Source organism: Macaca fascicularis, chromosome 20, assembly GCF_037993035.2.
Source record: "Macaca fascicularis isolate 582-1 chromosome 20, T2T-MFA8v1.1".
Lineage (NCBI taxonomy): Eukaryota > Metazoa > Chordata > Mammalia > Primates > Cercopithecidae > Macaca > Macaca fascicularis.
Window position 1 is genome coordinate 3,427,942 of NC_088394.1, and position 18,330 is coordinate 3,446,271.

The window sequence follows — 18,330 nt, forward strand, 5'->3', positions numbered from 1 at the left end:
GTGTTATCACACATTTCGTGTGTTGGCGATTGCGGATACTATGAAGAGAGCCTGGCTGTAAAGGACACAGGGAACTAAACCAACAATGCATGGCCCTGCGTGCCCACAAGAGGGAGCCACCTTCCCGGGATGCCAGCAGGCCTCCTGCCCTGTCCTCTGCGTAGCACACCTGAGCCCTGCACTCAAACCCCACCTCCGAGACAGAACACTCCAGCAAAGAAGGCACCCTGAACAGGGGAGAGACCCCCCACTCGGACTAGCCTGGGGCACACCCTGAGGCACTAGACTGGAAATTCCTGGTGGGCCCGCAGTTTAGCCAGAGCGCATGAGACAGCTGTGCCAGGGAGGCCCCACCACCAGCAAGTGGTACACAAGTGTCTCCTAAGACACCCACAGGGGGACGGCCTGAGGAGCAGGGAGCAGAGGAAACCTGTCCCGTTACATTCCTGGGGGCTGGCAGGAAGACCTTCAGGAGGCCACAGGGCCAGGTCCACCTGGCCCCAGGCTCTGAGCTGCAACCCGGGGCAGGAGTCAGAAGAGATCCCGGAAAGCACCACGTGAGACGCCCTGCGGCGCTCAAGAAGAACGAAGCTGGATTCTGGGGACTCTGTGTACTCAAGATCTTCCCAGAGGAACACGCCACACATGGATGGCTCTCAGCTGCCAGGGAGGGAGGGGACGTGGGCCGGGCAGGGCTCCCCTCTCTAGCTTATGTGTTTCTGCGAGGTCACGTTTCTCCACGAGAGCACGTGCTAGCTTCATGAGTAGAAAAAAGGAAGAAAGAATGGTGAATGAGCACGGATATTTAGTGGAACCCTTTCTAAGGGGATACTGACGTGATCTTTCTGTTGTCTAAACTCAACACTTTATAAGCAGGTTTCCTACAGGAAGGAAGGATCCTCTTCCAGAGAATGGCGCGTGACGTGTTCCTCCCTGGAGGTTGTGGCCGTTCTCAGGGGGCCTCCCGGCTCTCCGGAGCTGCACCTGGCTGTTGCCCAGCCTCGTAACTATCACTGTCCTTTCCTCCTCCCCTGGAAGTCAACTTTTATGTGATCTCTATTTCAGGAAAGCTGAGAAAGAACTGAGGGTCACATATGTAATCTGAGAACCAGTACTGTGGATTCCAAACAGCCCCAGGAAGGAGCCTCCGGCTCACAGCGCTCTCCCGGGCACCTTCCTGGTGCATGGTCAGAAAGCCTGGGACCGCAGCCCCAGGAGGGACACTGCCTGCTCTCCACCCACCTACGGAACCCAGGGAAACAGGCAATTTCACAAATAAGTCTTCCTTTTTCAGTCAAGATAAATGTAAGGGCCGCGTATGGTGGCACATGCCTGTGGTCCTAGCTACTCAGGAGGCTAAGGCAGGAGGATCACATAAGCCCAGATGGTGAAGGCTGCAGTGAGCTATGATCACACCACTGCACTCCAGCCTCAGTGACAGAACAAGACCCTGTTTCTAAAAGGATAAATACATCCATAATAAACTAAATTTAAATTGGAAAGAGAAATATAAGGAAGTAAAACTGAGGCCAAGCACAGTGGCTCACGCCTGTAATCCCAACACTCTGCAAGGCTGAGAAGAGAGAATCACTTGAGCCTAGGAGTTCAAGACCAGCCTGGGCAACAGAGTGAGACTCCGTCTCTACAAAACATTTTAAAATTAGCTGGGCATGATGGTGCATTCCTGTAATTCCAGCTACTTGGGAGGCTGAGGTTAAGAGGATCACTTGAGCCCAGGAAGTCGAGGCTGCAGTGAGCTATGATCATGCCATTGCACTCAAGCCTGGGCGACACAGCAAGACTCTGTCTCAAGGAAACCAGTAAAGCTGAGAAAAGAGGAGGCCTCATCTTTCACTGGACGGTTGTAAGCAGCCATGCACAATGCCCAGGTTTTCCAAAGAGTTTCTTCTCTCTGAAAGGATCTGAGTCCCAAAACTTTGGGGACTAGTCTCCTGGTTGAAGGTATTTTTCATGAGGGCATAATCCTTTTATAAACAAAATTATTTCATAAAAGCTGCAATTTAAAAAATCTAAAGTGCAAGGGCAGCAAAAGTTAACATTAATTAAAGCAATATGTTGGGAATATGGGTAAGCTATGCTTCATATTTTTCTTTGCATTGTGAAATATTTCATATATGTAAAAAAGGAAAATAAGCCTCACGTATGGTTTCTTCACAAAGGTCAGGCAGGAAAGCATTATGCAGGAGATCACCCAGGTTGTCCAGAGTGAGGATCCCCCAGGGCTCCCTGGAATGGCCCTAGCACACACACGGCGGCCACCCTGGCGACCACGGTGGCGGCGTGGGACTCCGTCTCTTTTATAGAGGCCCAGATGGAGACGGTGACCCCGAGTTGCTCAGGCCTCCCCTGAACCTGTTACAACTTTCACTAAATCCACAGCCACACACGGCTTCATGGGTCCCACGTCAGCAAAGCGTCCCATGTCAGCTGCTTTGAACCTTCATTTCTTTGCTTTCAGAGGAAAAAACACCCCGAGACAGGTAACAAGTGTGACTTGACAGTACTGCGACAATACTTCTGTTTGTGAAACTCGGAACACAAGAATCTGGAGGCTGTGTCTCCAGCAAATGTCCAGAGTGTACTGTTTTATGTATTTAAAAAAAACAAAAATAAAAACAGGTCAATAAATGTCCCCAAAAGCCTCTGGAGAGATACTTTCAACCTAAGAAAAAGAAAGGCTTCCCAGGGCCCTGCCAGTGGGACACAAGGACACAGAATGTAACTTGCCGATGCCAGGTTAAAATGAAATTAACTGTGTTAGAAAAAACCTCCGCAGACCATCAAGAGATGTGTCTAACGTTCTCATCTACAAAACCAGGTTAAATATTTAGCCACACCCATCACGTGATCTGCTTGGGGGTTACCCAGCCCCCAAAGACTCAAGAGGCCTTCACAACAGCTGACACCCCTCAAGGGGCCTGAAACCTCCTGCCCTGAAGGACACCAGCCTTGGTGGGAGTCTCCGGTAAGCCCCGAGGAAGGTGAGCCTCCCAAGGAAATCATGCCCGTTTGACACACAGCAGCAGCAAATACTCACTGTGGAAAAAGAGCCTTCCCCAAGAATTTTCCCAAACTTGAAGTCCTCAGGCCGCCTCAGATGCGGTGCTGTCCACGGCGGGGCCCTGCCTGCTGCCATCAGGAATGTCAGGGGCTGTGCTGGACTCAGTCTGGGTCCTCACCATTGATGGGGATGGGCAGGAACATAACACCATGCTGGACTGGATGGGCACGGCGTCATACTGGGGGACTGTGAAAAGTAAAGTAGAGGTTCTTCAAAGCCTTTCGTCCCCATTTAATTAGGAATAAATAGTAACTTCTCTTAGAAGCTAAACGTATTCAAAGACCTGTGCTAACGTTCTTAAATATCTGCTAGCCGTGATGATCAATGTACTTTGTATTCTCAGCTCCCACAATTTAGCCTAAATATTTGCCCCAACATGCTTATACTGGTCCAATCAAACATTAGGTCATAGACTGTTCCTCTTCCTTATTTGAAAGTGTTTTTACCTTTCTCAGCATTCCACAAGTTACTTCCTCCTTCCTTTGTTTTCCTCTACCTTTGCCTCTTTTAAAAGTTCTAAGCTGCTAGCCAATCAGGACAGATACAGAATGTGAGGTCCCATTCCAGCCAATGAAAACCAGACACGGAAGCAGCGTGGACACGTCAGATTATAAATGACCCTGTCTCCTTTGTTTGGTGCACTCTCGTGGCAAAACTGCTGGTGAGTGTACCCTTTCTACAGGAAGTAAAAATGGCCTTACTAAATAATGTTCAATACTATTTCTTTACAGCACCAGGGAACAAGCATTTCAAACAGGACAAAGAGGAAAAGGAGGTAAGGCTCAAGGCTGCTGCCTTGTCCTCAATGCATGGACTAAGGTGTAAGGACCTCTTCTCAACGCTCAAAAACAACCCCCAAGCACAGGGCAGGCCAGCTGAGCCCCGTGCTCTGCTGCGAGCTGCCGGCCTCCTCTCCCGAGTCCTGCCCATGCCATGGATGCCCGCTACTCCACTGGGCAGCACCTCGCCCTCCTCCTCTCCCTCGAGCTGCATGAGCCTGGTCCAGCCAACTCCCACCAAGGCCAAGGTAACATGAGCAGAGATACACGGCACATCTTTAATTACCAGGGGATGGAGAGATAAGAGTGGTGATCACATGTGTTTACGCTACACAGAGACGCCCAGTGCTGGCAAGACTATAATAAAGCGAGAGTACTCACACCACTGCGGCTGGCACCAAAACCCAGGATTGCAGTGGAAATGTTTTTGGAAAGCAGTTTGGCAACTGTCAACAAAGCGACTACAGAACAGTTGTCAATGAGACACAGAAATACGAAGGAGAGGAGGGAGGGCAGAAACCCAGTTAACAATGTAAGCGGGCATGGAGGGAAGATCAGTGTGCAAAGCTAGGTCGGCAAGACGTGCAAGGCGCACCCACAGTCATAACAATCCCTCCCCAGACACCATCGTGTCCTCACGGTGGTGACAATGGCCCCCCCCACACTGCAGTAGAACAACGGGAGGCGAGCCCAGGCATGCTGATGGTGGTTTCCGATTCAACTCCCACTCAAAGAACCCTAGAGAGCTCTTGACTCCATCTCAGTAGGGTCCTCAAGTCTGTGCTATGTCTGAAGACACAGGGTCTCCTGCGTCTGTGCCAGGACAGAGGAGCAGCGAAGCCTTTCTGAAGGGACTGTCGCCAGCCAAGCTGCAATCCTTGGAAACACTAAAAACACCCACATGTGGTGGCTCAGGCCTGTAATCCGAGCACTTTAGGAGGAAGAGGCAGGTGGATCCCCTGAGGTCGGGAGTTCAAGATCAGCCTGACCAACGTGGAAACCCCTTTCCCTACTAAAAATACAAAATTAGGCCGGGCGGGGTGGCTCACACCTGTAATCCCAGCACTTTGGGAGGCCCAGGCAGGAAAATCCCTTGGGGCCAGGAGTTCAAGACCAGCCTGGGCAACACAGAAAGACCCTGTCTACAAAAAAATATATAAAATAAAATAAGCCAAGCATGGTGATGTGTGCCTGTAGTCCCAGCTACATGGGAGGCTGAGGCCGGAGAACTGCCTGAGCCCAAGAGGTCAATGCTGCAATGAGCTATGACTGTGGCACTGCACTCCAGCCTAGGAGAGAGTCAGATACTATGTCAAAAAAATATGTTTTTGGTTTTTTCTTTCAAAAAAGATTGCAGGCGGGCGCGGTGGCTCAAGCCTGTAATCCCAGCACTTTGGGAGGCTGAGACGGGCGGATCACAAGGTCAGGAGATCGAGACCATCCTGGCTAACACGGTGAAACCCCGTCTCTACTAAAAAATACAAAAAGCTAGCCGGGCGAGGTGGCGGGCGCCTGTAGTCCCAGCTACTCGGAGGCTGAGGCAGGAGAATGGCGTGAACCCGGGAGGCGGAGCTTGCAGTGAGCTGAGATCCGGCCACTGCACTCCAGCCCGGGTGACAGAGCGAGACTCCGTCTCAAAAAAAAAAAAAAAAAAAAAAAAAAAGATTGCAAGACACATAAGAAAGACAAAAACAAATGTAGACAGAGCATTCTGTGACCCCAAACCGAGGAACACAGAGGTGGAGAAGGGAGGCTGCAGGCAGCAAGTATAGGAGGAGCTGGGCAGCGCCTGCAGCACAGCACCAGTTCCGGGGGCAGAGAGAGGCAGGACCACCCAGAAGACACACCCCACTCTGGCTCTGGACTAGCACCGTGGCTAGGAGGAGAAAGGCTTCTCTTTCTTACAGATCTGCTAAATTCATTGTAACTCCAGACAAGGTATAAAAACAAGTTTGGGCCGGGCACAGTGGCTCACGCCTGCAATCCCAGCACTTTGGGAGGCCGAGGCGGGTGGATCACGAGGTCAGGAGATTGAGACGATCCTGGCTAACACGGGACGCTGAGGCAGGAGAATGGCGTGAACCCGGGAGGCGGAGCTTGCAGTGAGCTGAGATCGCACCACTGCACTCCAGCCTGGGCGACAGAGCAAGACTCATCTGAAAAGAAAAAAAAGTATAAAAACAAGAAAGAGTTAACCAAACACACAGTACTGATGAAATATGACCAAGGGGCTTCCTAATAAATATCTAAAAGAATTTGATCAATAAAATGTACACATTTTCATTTTCCAGTACGTTTTAAATGCTCGGTAACATTTTTAGCAGATAGAGTTTAATAAACTGAACATTAAGAAAACTTCAGGCGGTGCCTCACGTCTGTAACCCCAGCACTCTGGGAGGCCGAGGTGGGCAGATCACCTGAGGTCAAAAGCTGGAGACCAGCCTGCCCAACATGGCAAAACCCTGTCTCTACTAAAAATACAAAAAAAAAACAGCCAGGCATAATGGAGGGCACCTGTAATCCCAGCTATTTGGGAGGCTGAGGCAGGAGAGTCGCTTGAACCCGGGAGGCGGACGTTGCTGTAAGCCAAGATCGCACCACTGCACCCCAGCCTGGGAGACAAGAGCAAAACTCCTCAAAAAAAAAAAAAACTTCAAATACAATCAAGTATTACCGACATACAAAATCTCTCAGACACATAGAAATCACCCTTTGAATCCCTCCTAGAAGCTCAGCCTAAGAGAATGACTTTTAAAGTCACATTTATGAAATATTCCACTCACTGCAGCTTTGAGTATCATAGCAAAAGCTTAGAACAGCTACATGCTCACAACAAAGAAGAGATTAAGTCAGCTGGCACATAGACACTCAATGAAATATTACACAGTCCTTAAAAATAGATATAAAAACTATGGAAACATGGTTATAAAATTAAAGCAAGTGGTGTATCTGGGTTAAGGGGATGTTGAAATTTTCTGTACTCTTCCAGCAACTTTTCTATAAGCTTGAAATTACATCTAATTGAAAAGTGAAATATATATATATATGAAAGAATACAAAATTGTTACAGATGCTAACATTGCAAAAGTGTTACAGGCACGGCTACAGAAGAGACTAACAAGAAAACCACAACATGAGAAGCACAGTCATTAAAATATTGGGATTATGGATTTTTCTTTTATGATAATTTTTTTGTTGGAGGCAAGGAAGCAAGGTCTTGCTCTATTGCCCAGGCTGGAGTGCAGTGGCGCAATCGATCATAGTTCAATACAGCCTCAAACTTCTGGGCTGAAGCAATCCTCTGGTCTCAGCTTCCCAATGTGCTGAGATTACAAATTTGAGCCATCGAGCCCACTTATGACACAAATCCAAGCTAAACATAACGTGAAGCCTAAGGTTCCTAGCTCTGTAGAAGGTGGGCTGCAGCCCTGAGGGTGGAGAAACATTCTCATGTGTCTGAGAACCTCGCTGAGCAGCCGAAGCAAGCACCAGGCTTTGGCTTCCCTGAAGCATGGAACCCTCTGGACTCGCAGGCTCACAAGGAACAAAGTAAAGTCTTGAATTAAGACTCAGTGGGAAGAAAGTTATAATCACCAGGCTCTGGGCCAGCAAGAACCGTAATGGGCCTGGGCTGTCCTCGCAAGGCCGGCCAGCCATGGGCACATCTGGACACAGCACAGGGCCTCCAAGGCTGCCCTGGACTGCAGAACAGCAGGCCTGCACTGAGCTGTAGGGACTCACACAAGGGAAGGGAGGCAGGAGGAGCTGGCACTTCACACTGTACCGTCCCAGGCACCACAGCGTGGCTGCAAATTAACCTGGCCGCTCCCATAAGCCGCCATCAGTGTTCCACGGGTGGGGGAGGGGAGAGCACCACCTGTCTCTGCCACGCCATCCCCCCTCCACACCTGTCCCACCACCACGTGCATCAGATCAACACGGGCTTTAAGTTCATCTGTGTGCCGAGCCCCCAAGCACAGCACAAGGACACAGCAGGAGGGGAGTACAGGACAGTGGCAAACTCTGGCCTCCAGCAAGGTGGGCTTCAGCTGCGTCTCCACCACAGGCAGGGGCCAGCCCAGACCCAGTTTCCCAGCTCAGATGGAGAGCAGCACCTATGGAGGTGCAGAGCTAGAGGCCAGCCAGGGAAAAGCACACATGACACGCTTCCATTTCAGCAGAGATTCAAGGGAACACATTGCTTTATGAAAAACTGACAAGTGAGCCACTGAGTAAACTCTCATACATGAACAATTTTATGTTTTTAGTTGTATTCATATATTTATGACTGACTGACTGAATAAGAGTCTCACTCTGTTGTCCAGGCTGAGTGCAGTGAAGTAATCAGAGCTCACTGCAGCCTCGACCTCCCAGGCTCACATGATCCTCCTGTCTCAGTCTCCCAAGTAGCTGGGATTACAGGTACACACCACCATACCCAGCTACTTTTTAAATCTTTTTTTTTTTTTTTTTGAGATGGAGTCTCGCTCTGTCGCCCAGGCTAGAGTGCAGTGGTGCAATCTCGGCTCACTGCAAGCTCCGCCTTCCTGGTTCACGCCATTCTCCTGCCTCAGCCTCCCGAGTAGCTGGGACTACAGGCAACCGCCACCACGCCCGGCTAATTTTTTGTATTTTTAGTAGAGGCAGGGTTTCACCGTGTTAGCCAGGATGGTCTCGACCACTTGACCTCGTGATCTGCCGCCTCAGCCTCCCAAAGTGCTAGGATTACAGGTGTGAGACACCGCACCTGGTCAAGCAAGGATTTTACAGAAGAAATTAGCTTGGGAAGCTAGAAGCTTCCAAAGACTCGGGGTTAGTGCAATGAGAAACAGTCTTTCAGCCTCAGGGGGATGCCACTGTTCTCTATACATCCGATATTTGAATAATTGCAACTAGATTACTTAAACATGTCTTGGCTCCTAAGGTGGTTCCTTTTTCCCCCTACAAACCTGCTGCAGAAGACTAAAATCCAAAATATCACCTGAGTAAATACATCCAAAAGATTAGTCAGTCATTAGTTACTAAACTCTCTCTGTCTAAGCCTTTTGCGCTTGAACTAGTCCTGGGCCTCAAAGAGACAGAGCTGTTCTAAGTGCAACATCAGAACGCCCGCTCTGCCACTCGCTCGCAGTCCGTCCCTGGGCGCATTACCTCAGCTCTCTGTGACTCAGATTCCTCATCTGAAAGTCAGGGAGCCGGAGGGCTGACCTCCCAAGCTTGCTATGAGGATTTATTGAGTTCACCTACCTACAAGATTCACCTGCGCAGGCCTTGGAGCCGGCTGGAAGCACTTTCACAACGAAGTAACACCGAAGACACATACATCAAGTTTTCTCAACCAATGGTCATTGGATCATAAAATAAGCCTTTCAAAGCCAAATGAAGTGTGTCCCCTTTTCCAAATGCCTTAAATATCTACTGGATTAGAAGGCCCAACTATAACTTTGAGGACAAAACTATATAGAAAGGCTGAGATCCCTCACACACAGGAGATAAATCAGGCCGGGCACAATGGCTAACACCTGTAATCCCAGCACTTTGGCAGGACAAGGTGGGAGGATCACTTGAGGCCAGCCTGGCCAACATGGTGAAACCTCATCTCTAATAAAAATACAAAAAAATTAGCTAGGTGTGGTGACGGCCACTTGTAATCTCAGCTACTCGGGAGGCTGAGACAGAAGAATCGTTTGAACCCAGGAGGTGGAAGTTGCAGTGGGCAGAGATCGCGCCAGCCTGGGCGACAAAAGCGAAACTCCAACTCAAAAAAAAAAAGTGAGGCCGGGCGCGGTGGCTCAAGCCTGTAATCCCAGCACTTTGGGAGGCCGAGACGGGCGGATCACGAGGTCAGGAGATCGAGACCATCCTGGCTGACACGGTGAAACCCCGTCTCTACTAAAAAATACAAAACACTAGCCGGGCGAGGTGGCGGGCGCCTGTAATCCCAGCTACTCGGGAGGCTGAGGCAGGAGAATGGCGTGAACCCGGGAGGCGGAGGTTGCAGTGAGCTGAGATCCGGCCACTGCACTCCAGCCTGGGCGGCAGAGTGAGACTCCGTCTCAAAAAAAAAAAAAAAAAAAAAAAAGGGAAATGAGGGTGCCTCCTATGGTCAAGAGGCTGTCCCGCAGATGAACAGTGCAGCCAGCAAGAGAAAGGATCCCGAACAAAAAGCTAAGCTACCTTTGAATGGCAGTGTGTGCTCTGGAGCCTGGGAATGCAGTGGACACGCACAGCCAGCACACGCACACTCTCACACACGGCAAGCAGGAACTGCTCTCTCCAGGCCCCCGGACCAAAGCTGTGGGAGGCTGCTACAATCCAACCAGGGCTGCTACAATCCCTTCAAAGGGATACTGCCCTCAGGTCAGCTGTGCTCACTGGCAAAGAACATTCTGGTAAAAACCTCCTCTCACCCCAGGAAACTCCACAAAGCTAGGCCCAGTACAGAAAACCAGGCGGAGGCAGGGGGTGTTAGGGAGGGAACGCCACTACCTTCCTCCACCCCCCAGGCTGCCACTACCAAGGACAACTGTGGTGAAGCAGCAAAACCAATGGCCCCGTCGGGTTCCAGGCTTACAGCTTACCTGTGGATAAGCCACCCCTCTCCGACCCATCAAGACTCTTTTATAAAATGAGGCTAATGACATGGGATGAGGGAATGACACCGGATTCTTGGTGTGCTCGTACCAGCAACCCATGTCCGAAGGCTCTGCCCACACTGGTCCGTGACCACAGGCAGACGGGGAGCTGGCCCACAGCAGGCAAGTGGTCGCCAATGCTCTCTCACGGTGCAACTCAGCAAAACGCAGCTCACCCCAACCAGCACGGAAGCCCCGGCAACAGGTGAGGGCCGGAGGAAAGCTTTTTCTATTTGTCCACAAGGGGAAGGAGGAGCCATGGGTGGGTGAGCTCCAAGGGCAGCTGCTCAATCTCTCCTCCCACAGCCATCTCCACTGGCCTCCCAAGGAGCCTCTCACCTACCCAGGGCACACAGAGGGCAACGAGGCGGGAACTGCTAACTGTCTGAAGTCTAGTCCTCAGGCTCAACTGGGCTGCCAGCCTTAGGAAGCGCCAGGTTTCAATTTCACTAACCCACATCTTCAACACTGTCTTTGTATATTTGTCACAAAAACATATGATGAAACAGGAAAGTACAAGATTTCTCTGCAAGGAAGTTTTGTTCACTTCCCGCACTTTGGAACTTCCTACAGGTATACTTTAAACACCACTGATCAACATGAACCCCAGGATGCGAGTTACCTCTGAACGGGTGGGGCCAGAAACTACAATCTGAAGGGCCACTCGAGCCTTCTGGTAAATCCTGTTTTTCAAGTAGGGTAGTGGGCACATGTGAGTTTAATTTTCATTCTTTAAACTCTGCATGTATCTTCTGCGTGCCACTTATAGGTATAACTTTAAATGCTATTGTTTAAAATCAATAAAATGCCATTTTTCTCTGCTAAAAAAAATTTTTTTATTAAGTGCTTGCTGTTTGCCACAGTCTTCTGAGCATTTTACATGTATTATCGTGATTAGTCCTGAAAACAACTCTGGGGGTGGGTACCATCAGCATCCTTTCTACAGATGGGGACACTGAGTACATAGCAAGTTTTTGTCCAGTCAAACGCTCCACAGTGAGGTCACGCACAATTCGCAAGCAGAATCCAACTACAGAGCCCACACTCCCAGCCCCACCATGAGTAGGGGGTCTGCCCATCTGAGGCTGATGTATGTTCACCAGGGAACCAGGAGGGGCTGAGGGAAAAATGCAGCACTTATTAGCGCCTCGCCACACCGCAGGCCACGCCCTTCTGACCTGCCCATTCCCCTACATGGAATCTAGGCAACACAGAAATTCAGACTAAGATTTATATTACTAAAATATTCGGCAAGAAGTTACTCCAGCCAGGCGCAGTAGCTCACGCCTGTAATCCCAGCACTTTGGGAGGCCGAGACCATTCACAGTGGAGTTCCACAGCGGAATGACTGCGTTTAAAAAGATCAATTTTTGTCTACCTGGCAGTTAGTCTCGCGAGTGAAGCTGTTGTGTGCAGCTCTGGAAGGCTTGAGGTGACTCTTGAAGAGAGACTTCATGGGAGGAGAAACCCACAGGCCATCTGTTTTCCTTTGCTATAAGATTCATTTGCATTTTAATCTATTTGCTAATTAAATGATTGCTACATTTAGCACTTTTGAGTGTGGGATGCTGGATATTTTGATGTTGACATTTTTCTAAACACTCGTTAGTGACTGAACAATGTGCTGCATCCTTCAGTTGAGCCTGGATTTGTTTTTGGTGGATATGAAAATGTAACTAGATCTCAAATTAATCTTCCCTTGAGAGTTGCTTTTTTTTTTTTTTTTTGAGACGGAGTCTTGCTCCATCCACTGTGGAACTCCACATTCCACGTTCTCGGGGTTTCAGTGTTAGCCAGGATGGTCTCGATCTCCTGACCTCGTGATCCGCCCACCTCGGCCTCCCAAAGTGATAGGATTACAGACATGAGCCACCGTGCCCGGCTTTTTAAATTTTTTATAGAGATAGGGTCTCACTACGTTGCCTAGGCTGATCTCGAAGTCCTAAGCTGAAGTGATCCTCCCACCTCAGTCTCCTGAGTTGCTAAGATTACAGGTATGAGCCACCATGCCTGGCCCATGAATGATTTTTTAAAAGACAAAATGTGAGAGGCTAATTCATGGGCCTGGAAAAACGTAACTGTACACTGACTTTCCTCCAGACCCAACAAGTCTGGCAAAGGCATCGACACAGCTGTCACACAGAAGCTCCTGGCCAGGCGGTGGGGCAGCACTGTTCCTCCACGGTGAACAGGACCTCACCTGAAAGGCACCATTAAGCCACACTCAAGAACAGCTTGGTTTCCCATTAGTCAGCGGGATGGCTGAGGAGGGCCACGGAAGCAGTAGGAGTCCACAACTACAGAACACAAGGGAAGCTGACACCCCCATCAAATGGGCTGCTCTAGGGAAAGGGGACCCTGATATCGATCACCCTCTGAGAGACATAAAACACATAAAACAGCAAAGCATGCTGCCAGGGCCATCAGGAGCACTTTCCAAGAAAAGCTACCTTCAGCTCAAACCTCCCAATCATTAACTGGAGAAGAGTTTCAGCCCCTGAAGAGCTGACCTCCAAACAATAGACGACTGAAATCAAGTCTGACGACACTCATTCAAACGTGGGTTTTGGAGACCTTTCTTTTCCATCGACATGGTCTCCAGGCAGATGCTCAAAGGGGAGCACTGCCCGTTGGAAAGTAAGAGTTTGCTCTTGACCCAGCCCCTGGTCCAGACACCAGCCAGGCTGTATGGCCTGCAGCTCCTGGGCACCATGGCAGTTGCCAGCCAGACCATGAGGCACACTGGAAGCCGACAGGCTATCACAACAAGACTTGACCTGACCGCTGGACCCAGTGACACTGAGCCGCCCTGCCCTAGCTCAGGGGGACGTGGAGCATCGTGTGGACAAGTCTCCTCGCTCCCTCAACACCGTCCACACATGGGGACCGCAAGGGCTACTCAGGCCGCCCAGGCCATCTGAGCAGGTATGCGAGGAGACAGGAGGCGCCATGAGGACCGAGTTTTGAAGGACAGTGTGTGCTTTGCTGGTACTGGTGGTGTTGGCTATGGGGTGTCAGAGGGAGACATAAATGAGTCAGAAGATCCACCACAGATGTGCATTTCAGCAACCCTTGTGGCACTGGTGTGGACAAGTTTCCACAAAGAGGACTCCCAGCCCAGTCCCCAAAACACCTGGTCAGCTCACATGTGGTATCAAAGCTCCTCCCCAATGCGTCGCATCCACAGCAGTTTGAGAACAGACCACTGGCTGAGCCAGTCACAGGAACCGTCGTGTGGCTGCCTCTACATGGGTTCCTTCTGGGAGCTGGCCACGAGGCCGCGCTAACACCCGGCCCACAGCGTGGGTGCCCAGTCTCAGGAACACAGGGCCCTGGCACACAGTCTATCCCAGTGGCTCTCACCAGGACGACTGTGACCCCAGGGAGACTTAGCAATGTCTAAGTTTTGGTTTTGATTGTCATAACCGGGTCAGGGGAGAAGGTGTTACTGGCACCTGCCGGGTAGAGGCAGGGGTGCTGCTAAACATGCTACCAGGAACAGGTCTCCACAATAGAGAGACCCGGACCACAGGTCAACCACTCCCAGCTGAGAAACCCTGCTGTCTTCATAGACTCCACCCCCACATCAGAAAGAAACCTACCAAGTCTTAGTGGCCTCACTCCAAGTGCTCAGCACAGAGTGGGCCATGTGTGCAACACGGCCCTGCAGCCTCACCTGGGACGGAGGAAGACAGAAACACAGGTACAGGCACAGGGAGCCTGGGAGACAGCAGGGAGGGCCCAGGCTGAAGAAGGTAGTTTAAAATCCTCATGCTATGTTTGGGCAACAGGAAGAATCTTATTTCCACAATACACACAGTGTGAAACGGCAGTGAGATTCCCCACAAGGGGACGTGACTTTAAATGGAGACAATTGTACTGGAGCGGGACCAAGAGCCCCATGGAACAATGAGTCCACGGCAGACAGGAGCTAAGGGGCCGAAGGGAACGGAGGGCGTTTGGGGAGGAAAGCAGCGCAGACTGGTCAGCGCACAGAAACTGAGAGGAGCCGGGGACACACCCCTACGGGGTGACAGTGCCACTTCCTCAGCAGCAGAGGGTGAGACCCCTCCTGCGAGACGATGCCACTAATCCCGACATCTGGGCAGAAGCGCATCTTCCTGGTGAGAGACGCCCGCGATCCATCCTTCTCGCAGACAGCGGCGGGCACTCCGGCAGCAAGCGCCGCCTCCTCTGGTAGTTTCTTTTGGACTCTGGGATCAGCTGTCACAGCACAGGTTTTGGCTAAAACTCCGCTTGACAATGCTGTTTCCAAATGTCAGCCTTTGACATTTCACTTGCTGTGGCATTATACCCAATTTCTCTGATTTGTTGTTGTTGTTGAGACGGAGTTTTGCTCTTGTTACCCAGGCTGGAGTACAGCGGCGTGATCTCGGATCACTGCAACCTCAGCCTCCCGGGTTCAAGAGATTATCCCACCTCCCGAATAGCTGGGATTACAGGCATGAACTACGAAATACAGAAATAATTTTCTGTATTTAGTAGACAGACGGTTTCACCATGTTGGCCAGGCTGGTCTCGAACTCCTGACCTCAGGTGATCCACCTGCCTCAGCCTCCCAAAGTGCTGGGATCACAAGTGTTAGTCACAGTGCCCAGCCACTTCTCTGATTTAAGAATTTTTTTTTGGTTGAGCACGGTGGCTCACACCTGTAATCCCAGTACTTTGGGAGGCTAAGGCAGGCGGATCACCTGTGGTCAGGAGTTTGAGACCAGCCTGGTCAACATGGTGAAACCCCATCTCTACTAAAAATACAAAAATTAGCCAGGCATAGTGGCATGTGTCTGTAATCCCAGCTACTAGGGAGGCTGAAGCAGGAGAATTGCTATAACCAGGGAGTCGGAAGTTACAGTGAGCCGAGATACTGTGCCACTGTACTCCTGCCTCACGAACAGAGTGAAACTCTGTCTCAAACAAACAAACAAAAAAGCCTGGCAATGTCACCCAGGCCAAAAGACTCAAAGGTGTGAATAAGCTTCTCTCCCAAGGAGTACCCGCCACCTGAGGACACATAAACATAAACACTTCCTCATCTTACTTTGCTGTGCACACCTGTCTGAAACCATCAGTACACAGTATGCTGCTGCACAATGACCTGGAGCTGAGCCCTGTCCTGCTTTTGATTTGGTGGATATGAGGTAGGAGGCTCAGCCAGAGTCAGAGGATGGAGGGTGTGTACTCCTGAGATGCAGGGATGGGGAAAATGCGGGGTACCGGGCCAAGCTGAAGGAGCAGGGAAAAGATGCCAAGTTTACAACCACCAGATGGGCAGCACCTCCACCTGAATTCCCAGGACGCCACTGTCTTCACTTCAGGACTCTCTCCAGCCCCTGCATCCGCCCCCACCAGGCAGGCACATCTGTGTTGTTCGCACAGCTCACAGCCTATCTGGCAACCCCAAGTCCACAGTCCCGGAAGCACTATGGGGAGACATTGAGGCCTCCATCCTGCTCAGCTGCACACAGCGCACGACATGGAGTGACATCTGCAGCACACCACTCTCTCCAAAGCCATAAGGACATACTCAGTCTAGCCAGGCGCAGTAGATCACTTTGGGAGGCCAAGGCGGGGAGATCACTTGAGCTCAGGAGTTCAAGACCAAACTGGACAACACAGTGAGACCCGTCTATACAAAAATTAGCCAGGTGTGGTGTGTGCACCTGTAGTCCCAGCGACTTGGGAGGCTGAGATATGGAGACTGCTTGAATCCAGGAGATCAAGGATGCAGTGAGCTGAGATTGCACCACTGCACCCCAGCCTGGGTGACAGAGTGAGACATAATCTCAAAAAATGAAAGTTAAAAAAAGGGTGGGTGTGGTGGCTCACACCGGTAGTCCCAGCTACTGGGGAGGCTGAGGCAGCAGAATCGCTTGAACCTGGGAAGTAGAGGTTGCAGTGAGCCAAGATCATGCCCTCCAGCCTAGACCTCAGAGCAAAACTGTCTTCAAAAAAAAAAAAAAAAAGGCCCGGTGCGGTGGCTCACGCCTGTAATCCCACCACTTTGGGAGGCAGAGGCGGGCGGATCACCTGAGGTCAGGCGTTTGAGACCAGCCTGACCACATGGAGAAACCCCATCACTACTAAAAATACAGAAAAAAAATTAGCCAGGCGTGCTGGCACATGCCTGTAATACCAGCTAGTCAGGAGGCTGAGGCAGGAGAATTGCTTGAACCTGCAAGGCAGAGGTTGCAGTGAGCCGAGATCGCGCCATTGCTCTCCAGCCTGGGCAACAAGAATGAAACTTCATGTCAAAAAAAAAAAAAAAGAAAAAAAAGGCAAGCCAGGTTGGGTGGATCACTTGAGCCCAGGAGTTTGAGACCAGCCTGGGCAAACACAGCAAAACCCCGTCTCCACTAAAAATACAAAAATTAGCCAGGCACGGTGGCATGTGCCTGTGGTCCCAGGTAATCGGGAGGCTGAGATGGGACTATTACCTGAGCCTGGGGAGGTCAAGGCTGCAGGGAGCCAAGATCACTTCACTGCACTCCAGCCTGGACGACAGAGGGAGACCCTGCCTCAAAAATAAAAAAGTAAGTAAATAAATAAAAAGAAAAATTCACTATTTTGCTTATCAAAGTCTCTCAAAGGAGGTGACTTAACTACATTATTCACCCAATTACACAGCCCATAAGAGGACATGGTCCCTGCCCACAGAAAGCTAATGTCCAGACTGACCTCACTACAGAACCATCCAGATAAAGTGGTGGGGGTGGCTATGCAGAGATGGGCGGGTACTGGGAGAGTCTAGGGCAGCCCCTTGGCTGGCCAGGGGCTCGGGTCGACCAGCTGGGGAGCTGCATCACTGGCCCAGGAAAAGCGATGATGGCTTACATGGCACTGCAAGAGCAGGGAGGGTCACACTCACATCCAGACAGTGAAACGTCGTAACAGCTAAACACGTACCACACAGTTTTCATTCAAAAATTTTATATATATAAAATGTTTACAAAATAGAGATGGGGTTTTGCTATGTTGTCCCGGCTGGTTTCAAACTCCTGAGCTCAAGCGATCTGCCTGCCTCAGCCTCCCAAAGTGATACAATTACAGGCTTGAGCCACCATGCCTGGCCACTTTTTTTCTTTTTTGAGACGGGGTCGCCGGGCGCGGTGGCTCAAGCCTGTAATCCCAGCACTTTGGGAGGCCGAGATGGGCGGATCACGAGGTCAGTAGATCGAGACCATGCTGGCTAACATGGTGAAACCCCATCTCTACAAAAAAATACAAAAAATTAGCCAGGCGAGGTGGCGGGCGCCTGTAGTCCCAGCTACTTGGGAGGCTGAGGCAGGAGAATGGCGTGAACCCAGGAGGCATAGCTTGCAGTGAGCTGAGATCCGGCCACTGCACTCCAGCCTGGGCGACAGAGCGAGACTCCGTCTCAAAAAAAAAAAAAAAAAAAAAAAAGAAAAAAAAAAAGAGACGGGGTCTCACTGTGTCTCCCAGGCTGGAGTTCAGTGGCACAATCACAGCTCATTGCAGTCTCAACCTCCTGGGCTCAAGTGATCCTCCCACCTCAGCCTCCAGAGTAGCGGGACCACAGGTGTGCACCACTGTGCCCAGCTAATTTTTGTAGAGTTGGGGCCTAACCATGTTGCCCAGGCTGGTCTCAAACTCCAGGGCTCAAGTGATCCACCCTCCTTGGCCTCCCAAAGTGCTGGGATTACAGACCTGAGCCACCACACCAGGCTGCCCCACACATTTTAAAGTTTCGCCTCCCCCTAATGTCAGATTCCAAAGACAGCAGCCTTCATGAGTCAGAAAGAAGCATCGGTCATTTTGAAATCAACATCCAAGTAAGTGTAGAAAGGCCTCTGGA

At 50.6% G+C, this 18,330-nt stretch overlaps 1 protein-coding gene and 1 pseudogene across 1 annotated transcript in view; one reads left to right on the forward strand and one right to left on the reverse strand.

Annotated features, from left to right (window-relative positions):
- Positions 1-18,330, forward strand: part of LOC123570453 (uncharacterized) — a 67,848-nt gene that overhangs the window by 35,266 nt on the left and 14,252 nt on the right. The gene's annotated exons all lie outside the window — the stretch shown is intronic.
- LOC123570452 (3-phosphoinositide-dependent protein kinase 1-like) overlaps positions 1-18,330 on the reverse strand; it is a 63,776-nt pseudogene that overhangs the window by 31,692 nt on the left and 13,754 nt on the right.